The sequence below is a fragment of the Rhinopithecus roxellana genome, chromosome 20 (genome assembly GCF_007565055.1).
Source record: "Rhinopithecus roxellana isolate Shanxi Qingling chromosome 20, ASM756505v1, whole genome shotgun sequence".
Lineage (NCBI taxonomy): Eukaryota > Metazoa > Chordata > Mammalia > Primates > Cercopithecidae > Rhinopithecus > Rhinopithecus roxellana.
This window is the reverse complement of record NC_044568.1, coordinates 64,503-75,681: the sequence shown is the minus strand read 5'-3', so window position 1 is coordinate 75,681 and position 11,179 is coordinate 64,503. Positions and strand designations below refer to the sequence as shown.

The 11,179-nt window shown below is 43.5% G+C and overlaps 1 long non-coding RNA gene across 1 annotated transcript; it reads left to right on the top strand.

The window, feature by feature from the left end:
- Positions 1-8,470: 8,470 nt before the first annotated feature.
- On the top strand, positions 8,471-9,546 carry LOC115895302. Its single transcript, XR_004055509.1, has 2 exons — positions 8,471-8,952; positions 9,357-9,546. It is a non-coding gene; the product is annotated as an uncharacterized LOC115895302 (long non-coding RNA).
- The last annotated feature ends 1,633 nt before the right edge of the window (positions 9,547-11,179 follow it).

Sequence of the window (11,179 nt, the reverse complement as noted above, 5' to 3'; positions counted from 1 at the left end):
ATATATTAGGAACATTAACTTTTTAAATAAATGCAATTTTCCTGCCTTTTTGATCAATTTGGGGGGGCAGTTGTGCCTAATTTAGGACTGATTTATTCTAACCTCTCTTACGAAATAAATGCTTCTATTCAGAGTCTGTTTGGAATTTAACCCAATGCTTAGAACTCCTTAAATGTATATAAATATATTTTAGGGGTAATCGATTTATGGAACTTCAGATGCAGGCACGTTTATTGTGGTTCATCTGAATAATTTTGATTAAAAAAATTTTTTTTTGCTTCTTATGTACCGTTTCGTCCCTGCTGTTTTGGTTCTGTTTTCCTTGATTTAAGCTTTTCTTTTTTTTTTTTTTTTTACCCTGAGATGGAGTCTTGCTATGTCTCCCAGGCTGGAGTACAGTGGCGCAGTCTTGACTCACTGCAGCCTCTGCCTCCCGGTTTCAAGGAAAAATTCTCCTGCCTCAGCCTCCTGAGTAGCTGGGATTGCAGATGCCCAGTTAATTTTTGTATTTTTAGTAGAGATGGGGTTTCATCATGTTGGCCAACCTGTTCTTGAACTCCTGATTCAGGTGATCCGCCTGCTTTGGCCTCTCAAAGTGCTGGGATTACAGGTGTAAGTCACTGCACTCAGCTGATTTAGGCTTTTGAAAAAGCAACACTTGTTGGTTTCTTTTAGTGTTAGTTTGCCAGTTGGTGTGGAAAATGACTGTTGAGTCAATTTTGACCACACATGATAACTTCACACATACTGACAGGAAGTGTTCCAGGTGGCTGAATATGTGAATGTCATATGGCAAGAGAGCAAACCCATGTTCCATGGAAGCATACTTCCAACAGTAAGCATTTATATGGCACTGCCTTTTAGTCTTCCTTTTCATTCACTGTGCTCTCAGTCAACTCTTCTGTAAATTTTTTTGAGACAGGGTCTTGCTGTGTCACCCAGGCTGGAATGCAGCAGCACAAATACTTGGCTCACTTCAGTCTCGACCTCCCAGGCTCAAACCTCCTCCCTCAGCACCCACAAGTAGGTGGGGCTACAGGCGCTTGCCACCAGCCCAGCTCATTTTTGTATTTTTTTGTAAAGATGGGGTTTTCAGCATGTTGCGTAGGCTGGTCTTGAACTCAAGCAATCCACCCGCCCTCAGCCTCCCAGAGTGTTGAGATTACAGGTGTGAGCCACCACACCCAACATTTAAGAATGGTTGAGCAGGCGGGGCATGAAGTGAGACTCTGTTTCAGAAAAAGAGAGAGAAGACCAGGCGTGGTGGCTCACGCCTGTAATCCCAACACTTTGGGAGGCTGAGGTGGGCGGATCACCTGAGGTCAGGAGTTCGAGACCAGCCTGGCCAACTGACATGGTGAAACCCCGTCTCTACTAAAAAAAAAGAAAAAAAATTAGGGGGATGTGGTGGTGCATGCCTATAATCCCAGTTACTCGGGAGGCTGAGGCAGGAGAATCACTTGAACCCGAGAGGCGGAGGTTGTAGTGAGAGATATCACACCACTGCACTCCAGCCTGGGCAACAGAGCAAGACTCCTTCTCAAGAAAAAAAAAAATGGTTAAACAATTAAACAAATGAGTGGTCTTAGGTCAGTTGTATTATTTGAAATCTGTGGGTTCCTCAAACATAAAGTTGAGAAGGTTTTGGGAACCACTGGACACCTCTGGTTTTTTCCATATGAAGAAACAGGAGTGGTGGCTTCTTAGATCAAAGGAATGTCTAACCCATGGAAGTTGTCCTCTTTACTCCTCTTCCCTAAAAAGATGACCTATCATTGCCAATAGCTAAAGTCTGTCAATTTTTTTCCACCTTAGTTTGGAAGATAATCTTCTAGTATCAAGATAGAGATCAGAATGATGTTTTAAAATTAAATGTGTAATTCATAATTGTACATTTTAATATTCTAACGTGACATTGATTAATTTGACATCGGAGTCAAATAGATTGATTGATTCAACAAAGAAGAGAAAGCATTCAAGTCAGCAGAAAACATTTTCCATTTGGGGTGTTAGGACATTAATTGTGTAACTGGTCTTATATGTTTAGTAGTAGATCTATATTGAGTGTCTTACTGTGTTCAAACTTAGGATCTTTCTATACTTCTTTCCTTAAAGGATGGGCTGGGTGCGGTGGCTCAAGTTTGTAATCCCAGCACTTTGGGAGGCCGAGACAGGCAGATCACAAGGTCAGGAGATCGAGACCATCCTGGCTAACACGGTGAAACCCCATCTCTACTAAAAAACATACAAAAAACTAGCCGGGTGAGGTGGCGGGCGCCTGTAGTCCCAGCTACTCGGGAGGCTGAGGCAGGAGAATAGGCGTAAACCCGGGAGGTGGAGCTTGCAGTGAGCTGGGATCTGGCCACTGCACTCCAGCCTGGGCGACAGAGCGAGACTCCGTCTCAAAAAAAAAGGATAAAACTGTATAATAAAAACACCTTCCAATTTTGGTAGATTCTAGACAGATCAAAGTATTCAAAAGTACACACATCTTCTGTATTGTGAAAGACCAAAAAATGGAAATATGTTGTGAAATTAGAAAAGCTGTATACTAGTATGTCTGAGGTTGTGAGAAGCTGGATTTTTGAAACCGGAGTTGTCTATTCAGCCTTTTATCAGTCTGTACTGTTTGATGTCCATAGGTACATAATATAGGGAAATACATAGAGGATAAAATTCAGTGAGGTTACATATTTTATAGCTATTAGGTAGGTGCAAAATATTAGACACCAGTCTAATATTAAATGGAACTAGAGTTAAATAGAATTCAGTGATTGCCAGTTCTGTTCCACAGATTTCAAAGTACACTAAGGAAAATTTCAACAAATTGCATATGGCTGTTTTACGTGGGGGAAAGTAAAACATCCATAATAAACTAAAAAATAAAAAGGAAAACTAAAGTAACGTTTGTTTTTATGTTTTTAATTTCTTTTTTCTTTTCTTTCCTCATTTTTGAGATATGCTCTCGCTCTGTTGCCCAGGCTGGAGTGCAGTGGTGCAGTCACTACTCACTGCAGCATTGATTTCCTGGACTCAGGGGATCCTCTCACCTCAGTCTCTTGAGTGGCTGGGACCACAGGTGCATACCACCACACCTGGCTAATTTATTTATTTTTCCTCTCTCTCTTTTTTTTTTGAGACAGTTTTACTTTATCGCTCAGGCTGGAGTACAGTGGCACAATCTCAGCTCACTGCAACCTCCACCTCCTGGTTCAATTGATTCCCCTGTCTCAGCCTCCTGAGTAGCTGGGAATACAGGCGCATGCCACTACGCCTGACTAATTTTTGTGTTTTTAGTAGAGATGGGGTTTCACCATGTTGGCCAGGCTGGTCTTGAACTCCTGACCTCAGGTGATCCACCCGCCTCGGCCTCCCAAAGTGCTGGGATTACAGGCGTGAGCCACCACGCCTGGTCTCCTCTCTCTTTTTCTGAAGCAGAGTCTTACTCTATTGCCCAGGTTGGAGTGCAGTGGAACTATCTCAGTTCATTGCAACCTCCACCTCCCAGGCTCAAGAAGTCCTCCTACCTCAGCCTCCCAATAGCTGGGACCGTAGGTGCATGCCACCACGCTCAGCTACTTTATTTATTTATTTATTTTTGTAGAGACGGGGTATTTATTTATTTATTTTTGTAGAGACTGGGTTTCGCCATGCTGCCTGGGCTGGTCTTGAGTACCTGGGCTCAAGTGATCCTTCCTCCTTGGCCTCCCAAAGTGCTGGAATTACAGGTGTGACCCACCATGCTTGGCACACTAATTTTTTATTTTTATTTTTTTGTAGAGATGGGGCCTCCCCATGTTGCCCATGCTGGTGTCAAACTCCTACTCCATTATGAAATAAGACATTGCTTATGAAACACTTAGTAATTGTATCTTTAAGTTGAACCTTCCCCCTACCCCAACTTTTTTTTTTTTTTTGAGACGGAGTTTTGCTCTTGTTGCCCAGGCTGGAGTGTGCAATGGTGCAATCTCGGCTCACTGCAACCTCTGCCTCCCAGGTACAAGTGATTTTCCTGTCTCAGCCTCCTAAGAGCTCGGATTACAGGCATGTGCCACCATACCCGGCTAACATTTTTATATTTAGTAGAGGCGGGGTTTCACCATATTAGTTAGGCTGGTCGTGAGCACCTGACCTCAGGTGATCCACCTGCCTCGGCCTCCCAAGTGCTGGGATTACAGGTGTGTGCCACTGTACCTGGCCTTTTTTTTTTTTTTTTTTTAAGACATAGTTTCACTGTGTCTCCCAGGCTGGAGTGTAGCGGCACAATCTTGGCTCAGTACAACCTCCACTTCCTGGGTTCAAGCGATTCACGTGCCTCAGCCTTCTGAGTAGCTGGGACTAGAGGCGCATGTCAGCAGGCCCAGATAATTTTTGTATTATTAGTAGAGACAGGGTTTCACCATGTTGACCAGGCTGGTCTCAAACGTCTGACCTCAAGTTCCCACCTTGGCCTCCCAAAGTGCTGGGATTACAGGAGTGAGATACTGTGCCCGGACCCCCCAACCCCTTTTGTTTTGATTCCTTTATAAATTAGTATATGGTTTTTTGTCTTTTTTTGTTTTTTTTTATAACAGGTAATAAAATACTCCGATTCAGTAAATATTGATGCTTCAAGGGATATATATATTTATATATTTATATATCTTTAGATATATATATTTATATATTTATATATATATATTTGTATATTTTTTTGAGATGGGGTCTGACTGTGTTGCCCAGGCTGAAATGCACTGGTGCAATCTTGGTTCACTGCAACCTCAGCCTCTCAGGTTCAAGCGATTCTCCTACCACAGCCTTCCGAGTAGGTGGGATTACAGGCATGCGCCCCTACCCCTGGCTAATTTTTGTATTTTTAGTAGAGATGGGGTTTCACCATGTTGAGCAGGCTGGTCTCGAACTTCTGACCTCAAGTGATCTGCCTGTCTTGGCTTCCCAAAGTGCTGGGATTAGAGGCATAAGCTACTGCACTGGGCCACGGCCAGGAGTTTTATGACTTGTAAAACCAGTATCTTCAAGGAGACTGTAAGTTATTATGGGAGATAAGGACTTTGTAAAGGGAAGAGCATGTGGATTTTGTGATATAATTCTCAGTCTTCCTTCCTTCCTCTCTCTCTCTCTCTCTCTCTCTGTTTCTTTTGGAGAAAGAGGCCAAGGCGGGCAGATCACCTGAGGTCAGGAGTTCAAGACCAGCCTGGCCAACTTGGTGAAACCCCCTCTACTAAAAATACAGAAATTAGCTGGATGCAGTGGTAGGCACCTGTAATCCCAGCTACTTGGGAGGCTGAGGCAGGAGAATCGCTTGAATCCAGGAGGTAGAGGTTGCAATGAGCCAAGTTGATGCCATTACACTCCAGTCTGGGTGACAGAGCGAGACTGTCTCAAAAACAAAACAAAAAGCCTGGAGAGTCAGAGGAGGGAAAGTTACATGTTTAAGTACAGAGCAGTGGGGTGATGGAATTGGTCTGTACAATTTTGACTGTGAATTTGGGGGAGAATCTCCCCCCTCCAAAATAGAAGAAAATTACATTAAGGCCAGGTGCAAGTTGTCGGTGTGTAGAGGAAATTGGGTACTTATCAGGAGTAATACAAATAAGAGGTGAAGCTGAAGCACTGGGTTGGGGACCCTATTGTAGGCCTTGAATCATAGTTCAAGTGTGTGTGTGTGTGTGTGTGTGTGTGTGTGTGTATGTGTTTTTGGGAGGCTGGGGGTGGGTGGATTTCCTGAGGTCGGGAGTTCGAGACTAGCCTGACCAACATGGAGAAACCCCGTCTCTACTAAAAATACAAAATTAGCTGGGTGTAGTGGCGCATGCCTGTATTCCCAGCTACTCGGGAGGCTGAGGCAGGAGAATTGCTGGAACCTGGGAGGCGGGGGTTGTGGTGAGCTGAGATTGCGCCATTGCACTCCAGCCTGAGTAACAAGAGCAAGACTCCATCTAAAAGAAAAAGAAAAAGAGTGTGCGTGTGTGTGTGTGTGTGTGTGTGTGTGTGTGTGTGTGTGTGTGTAAGAGTGCGTGCATGCGCATGCAAGAGAGATCGCAGTGGGAGGCAGGTAATAGAACCAGTATAGAGAAGGGGCTGCTAAGGACCTGAGTATTATGTTTATATTTAACAATTTGAGATACGGCTGTGTGCAGTGGCTTACACCTGTAATCCCAGCACTTTGGGGAGGCCAAGGCGGGCGTATCACCTGAGGTCGGGAGAGACCAACCTGACCAACATGGGGAAACCCTGTGTCTACTAAAAATACAAAAATTAGCCGGGCACGGTGGCGTATGCCTGTAATCCCAGCTATTTGGGAGGCTGAGGCAGGAGAATCACTTGAACCCGGGCGGTGGAGGTTGTGGTGAGCCAAGATAGGGCCGTTGCAGTCCAGCCTGGGCAACGAGTGAAACTCCGTCTTAAAAATAAATAAATAAATTAATTAATTAATTAAGATAAAAATACTCAGCTCACTATGTGAGAATTTCCATAAGCAAAAGCCCTTCATTCCCTTCATTTGTTATCTGGTGTTGATTGAGGATGATCACTAAAGTGATACTTTTTATCTGCTCAATCTTCATGTTAGACACGTGTGGAATGTCATGTAAGTGTCATATAAAATAGAGTGTGGTCCAAGGTGGGAACATTGAATTGTCACAATTCTTGGTAGGGTTTTCTGCCTTTGTTACCTGACACTTGTTCTTTATCCTAATCACCTAAAACAAATCCCTGAGGCTCCTTTCATTGGATCCACCCTTAATGGATTCACAGGAGCTGTTTGTTATCTTTTCACGTTGTCATCATTTTGGTTACCTATCTTTGACTATCTTGAAGTTTTTCAGAGCCCATTTTATTTTTGGAACTATAAAATAAAACATACTTCCCCTTGTATAGAGGCCTAATAGTAAAGAGTACAGAAATTTTGTGGTTTCATATGTATAGGAAACGCTCCCTTATTCTGTGCTATTTATTTATTTATTTATTTATTGAGATGGAGTCTCTCTTTTGCCCAGTCTGGAGTGCAGTTGCGCTGTATCGGCTCACTGCAAGAGCTCTGCCTCCTGGGTTCACGCCATTCTCCTGCCTCAGCCTCCCGAGTAGCTGGGACTACAGGCGCCCACCACCATGCCTGGCTATTTTTTTGTATTTTTAGTAGAGACAGGGTTTCACCGTGTTAGCCAGGATGGTCTCAATCTCCTGACCTTGTGATCCACCCACCTCATCCTCCCAAAGTGCTGGGATTACAGGTGACAGCCACCGCGCTTGGCCTGTTTTTTGTTTCTTTAATATAGAGTATAACTTACTAAGTTCTTGTAGTGTTCGCTCAAGCAGAGATACTTGGTTTTATACTGTTATTCTTTTCCATCTTATATTAGTTAATCGAGTGTACTTTTCCTTTTTAAATTGAATTCTCTTTTGAATTCTATTGTGATGCTTCTTTGAGATAAAATTTATGTATGTATAGTTGTTTTTTTTTTTTTTTTGAGACTAAGTCTCACTCTTGTCCCCCAGGCTGGAGTGCAATGGTGCGATCTTGGCTCACTGCAGCCTCTGCCTCCTGGGTTCAAGTTATTCTTCTGCCTCAACCCCCCAAGTAGCTGGGATTACAGATGCCTGCCATCATGCCCGGCTAGTTTTTGTACTTTTAGTAGAGACAGGGTTTCACTTTGTTGGCCAGGCTGGTCTCGAACTCCTGACCTGAGGTGATGATCGCCTCGGCCTCCCAAAGTGCTGAGAGTACAGGCGTGAGCCACCGCGCCTGGCCTGTATAGGTCTTCAGGAAATTTTGACAAATGTATACACCTGTGTAACCATGACCTCAGTCAAGGTACAGATATGCAGTGACTTTTCCACTATCACACCCATTCCTGCTCACGTTTTTTTCATATACTTAGCAGTATCTGGAATTTTGATGTGTGCCATCTCCAGTAAAATATAACCTGCATATGTGCGTGGATCTGGTCAAATTGTTACTTTTGCTATCCCCTTCTTTCCTACTAAGTGCATCAGTAAATAGTACACTCTATATTTGTGTCTTTCCTCAAGTAAATACATGACAATGAGATCCTGTAAGTTTGTATTTTTATGTTTAGCCTTAACTCCAGAGTTTACAACACTGTTCTTGTAGGATGCATTTTTGGAGAAAGCGTTCCTCCTATGGCAGCCCTGTTAGGGCTTAAACAAACTGATTGAGCAGGCTCAAAAGGACAGTATTGTAATGGACTGGAGTGGCCAGATCTTTTTACAGAAGAAAGAAGACGGTAATTTGGCCATGCGCAGTGGCTCATGCCTGTAATCTCAGCACTTTGGGAAGCCGAGGCGGGTGGATCACGAGGTCAAGAGATCAAGACCATCCTGGCCAACGTGGTGAAATGCCGTCTCTACTAAAAAAAATACAAAAATTAGCTGGGCGTGGTGGCACATGCCTGTAGTCCCAGCTATTCAGGAGGCTGAGGTGGGAGAACTGCTTGAACCCGGGAGGTGGAGGTTGCAGTGAGTCGAGATGATGCCATTGCACTCCAGCCTGGGCAACAAGAGCAAAGAAACCTCTGTCAAAAAAAAAAAAAAAGAATAATATGGTAATTTAAGATTCATATGTTTTATCCATCTTGAAAAATACCTTGTGCATGTATTTGAAGTCTTTTTACACACTGATTTATCTTGGGTGTATTGTATCTGTCTACATTATTTAAGCAATGTAATCACTAAAAGTTTAAGCACGGGGTTGAGCTTTCTGGCATTCCATTAGAATGCCTGGGGAAACACACTTCTTGCCAGTTGCGTGCCTGCTGATTGGGGAATGAAACGCAAATATTCCAGTATCAACAGATTTGTTTATTTCGTTTTTTTTTTCCCGACAGAGTGCCAGGAAATGGGCTAAGTAAAGAATGTCACTTTCTGACAGGCCCAGGAACCTAAAGTTATTTTGAGACCTTGAGAGGAAAGGAATTCACCCAATTTGTACAGGTATCTGCAGGCACAGATACATTCTTGGCTGAGCTTGAGAGGCCTTTAGAAGTTGAATCTGAGATTCCTTTTGAAAAGTTCCAGCAAAGCCAACTTAAAAGAGCCTATATGGACAATAATCCTTGCTGTACTTTATGCAAATAATCTGGCCAAGTATAATAAGACTAAAACGTAATTTGCAAATAAATTGGTCTTAGCATGATTTGTCTTTGGTAGAGGTGGGGAACTGGCCAGAGAAAAATTATGTTTCAGAAGAAAACTGTAGTATACCTGTTATTACATTAACCTATGGTTCCTGGGTGGCAACCTGGAGCTGCAGCTGTGCTGCATTCAGTTATTAAAGGTAAAATTCACCAGTGGAATTAAAAAAATGTTTTTTACTCTTTTTTTCTTCTTTTTAATAGAAAGCCATTGCAAGAACCAGTGGAATTTAAAGATGGATCCAATTCCTGGGGAGTTGGATCACTGGATGCATAAGGAAATCCAAACTAATAAGGAAAAAGTGAAATATTCATTCCCTTCGTTATTGTTATCTATAATAGCTAAAATTAAAGTAAGAGTGCTGGGTTGGGCCTTGAGGCCGGACCAAGCTCAGATGTGGGTCTGTCTGAGTTTAGATCACTAGCCTCAAAGCCACCCACAGAAGAGGTACTTTCTGGTGCCTCTCAGACCTGTGGTTTCCAAGAAGGTAGTCAAGGCAGGGAAAGGCAAAACGAAGTAACTACTGAAGCCAAATGGTATGATGTGAAGGAAGTGTTCCCTTTTGTAGACTGGTATCATCAGCTTCTTGAGGCACCTTTCCTAAAATGGATTGTGAGAATAACTAATTTGGAAGCAGTGTGTTTGGTTTTAAATGCTGCAGAGTGGAAGAGCATGTCTGGTTAATGTAGGGCCCACAGCTCACAACTGAACAGTCGTAGAAGGATATGTAATTCAGACCCACAGGAGGCTATTCCTGAACGTGGTCTGGATAAAAGTCACTGTAAGATCTGTTTACCCCAGGTAAGTGGAACTGCCCAACTCCGCTTATCAATGCCACCTGGAGCACCTCAGCTGAAGCAGCTGATATGCTTTGTATGCTAACCATGGGGGCCTGGCTTTGAGATGACAGGAATTTTAATCTCACATTTTGCTTTTTGACCATTGTGTTGCTTAAAAGGTTTTCGGGATTAATGAGTGCCTACCCACCTCCATTTCTATCTGGCCTAGAATGTTTAACTGAAAGTCAGTCTTCTGATTCTGACTCCCTTGGCCATAGAAGTCCCACTGAGGGATAGGATGCACCCAGAGCAGGCAGCCACACCATCCCAGCAATGATATGGGACAAAATAAAAGCTTGGCCATTGATGCTGCCTCTGGCATATCTTGACCAAAAGAGGTCAAACTAAAAATAAAGTCCTAAGCCCATCATTGACTGAACGGACCCATTTGTGGCCAAGGGGACCCCAGTTGCCAGGAGACAAATCTTACCTGGGGAAAAGTCTTGCCCCTTGCCCTGCTGAAGATATGAATATCCCAGAAGTGGGTTGGTTCTTAGCCCCTTCGAAATACTGTACAGGAGACCATTTCTCCAGATTCCCTGATACATGAGGATTTTCCCTCTCCCGAAACAGAAGTTAGTTCATATATAAAATAATTAGGAAGTATGTTAACTAGTCTCTCTCAGTTTGCTTCTAACAGGTTCCAATTCCTTGTGCCTCTTTACTCTTTGAAACTGGGGAGCCAGCTCATGCTGAAGACCTGGCAGTCCCACCAGGCTCGAGACCAGCTGCAAGCACAGTGGGTCGGCTCCTCTGCGGTGCTGCTGACCACCCACTTATCTGTCAAGTTTGCCAGTGTTACCCATGGACTCACCATACTGGGGTAAAACCAGTCCCTCTGGGATCCCTCCAGAGGAAACAGTCATGGTCATGTGAACCCTCCTACGGCCTTAAGTTAGAATTCAAAGACCAGCCAAAGACCTGAAATAAGAAACCACACAGAGAACACAGAGCTCTGAAGAGTCTTCTCTTGGATTTCCCAAGGGATCCACTCCATATTCTGTGGTATTTTTAAAATTTTTGTTATCTATGTTATTTTTTTTTTTTATTTTTTGAAATGGAGTCTCACTCCCATTGCACAGACTGGAGTGCGGTGGTGCGATCTCGACTAACTGCAACCTCCTTCAAGCAGTTCACCTTCCTCAGTCTCCCAAGAAGCTGGGATTACAGGCGTGTGCCACCACACC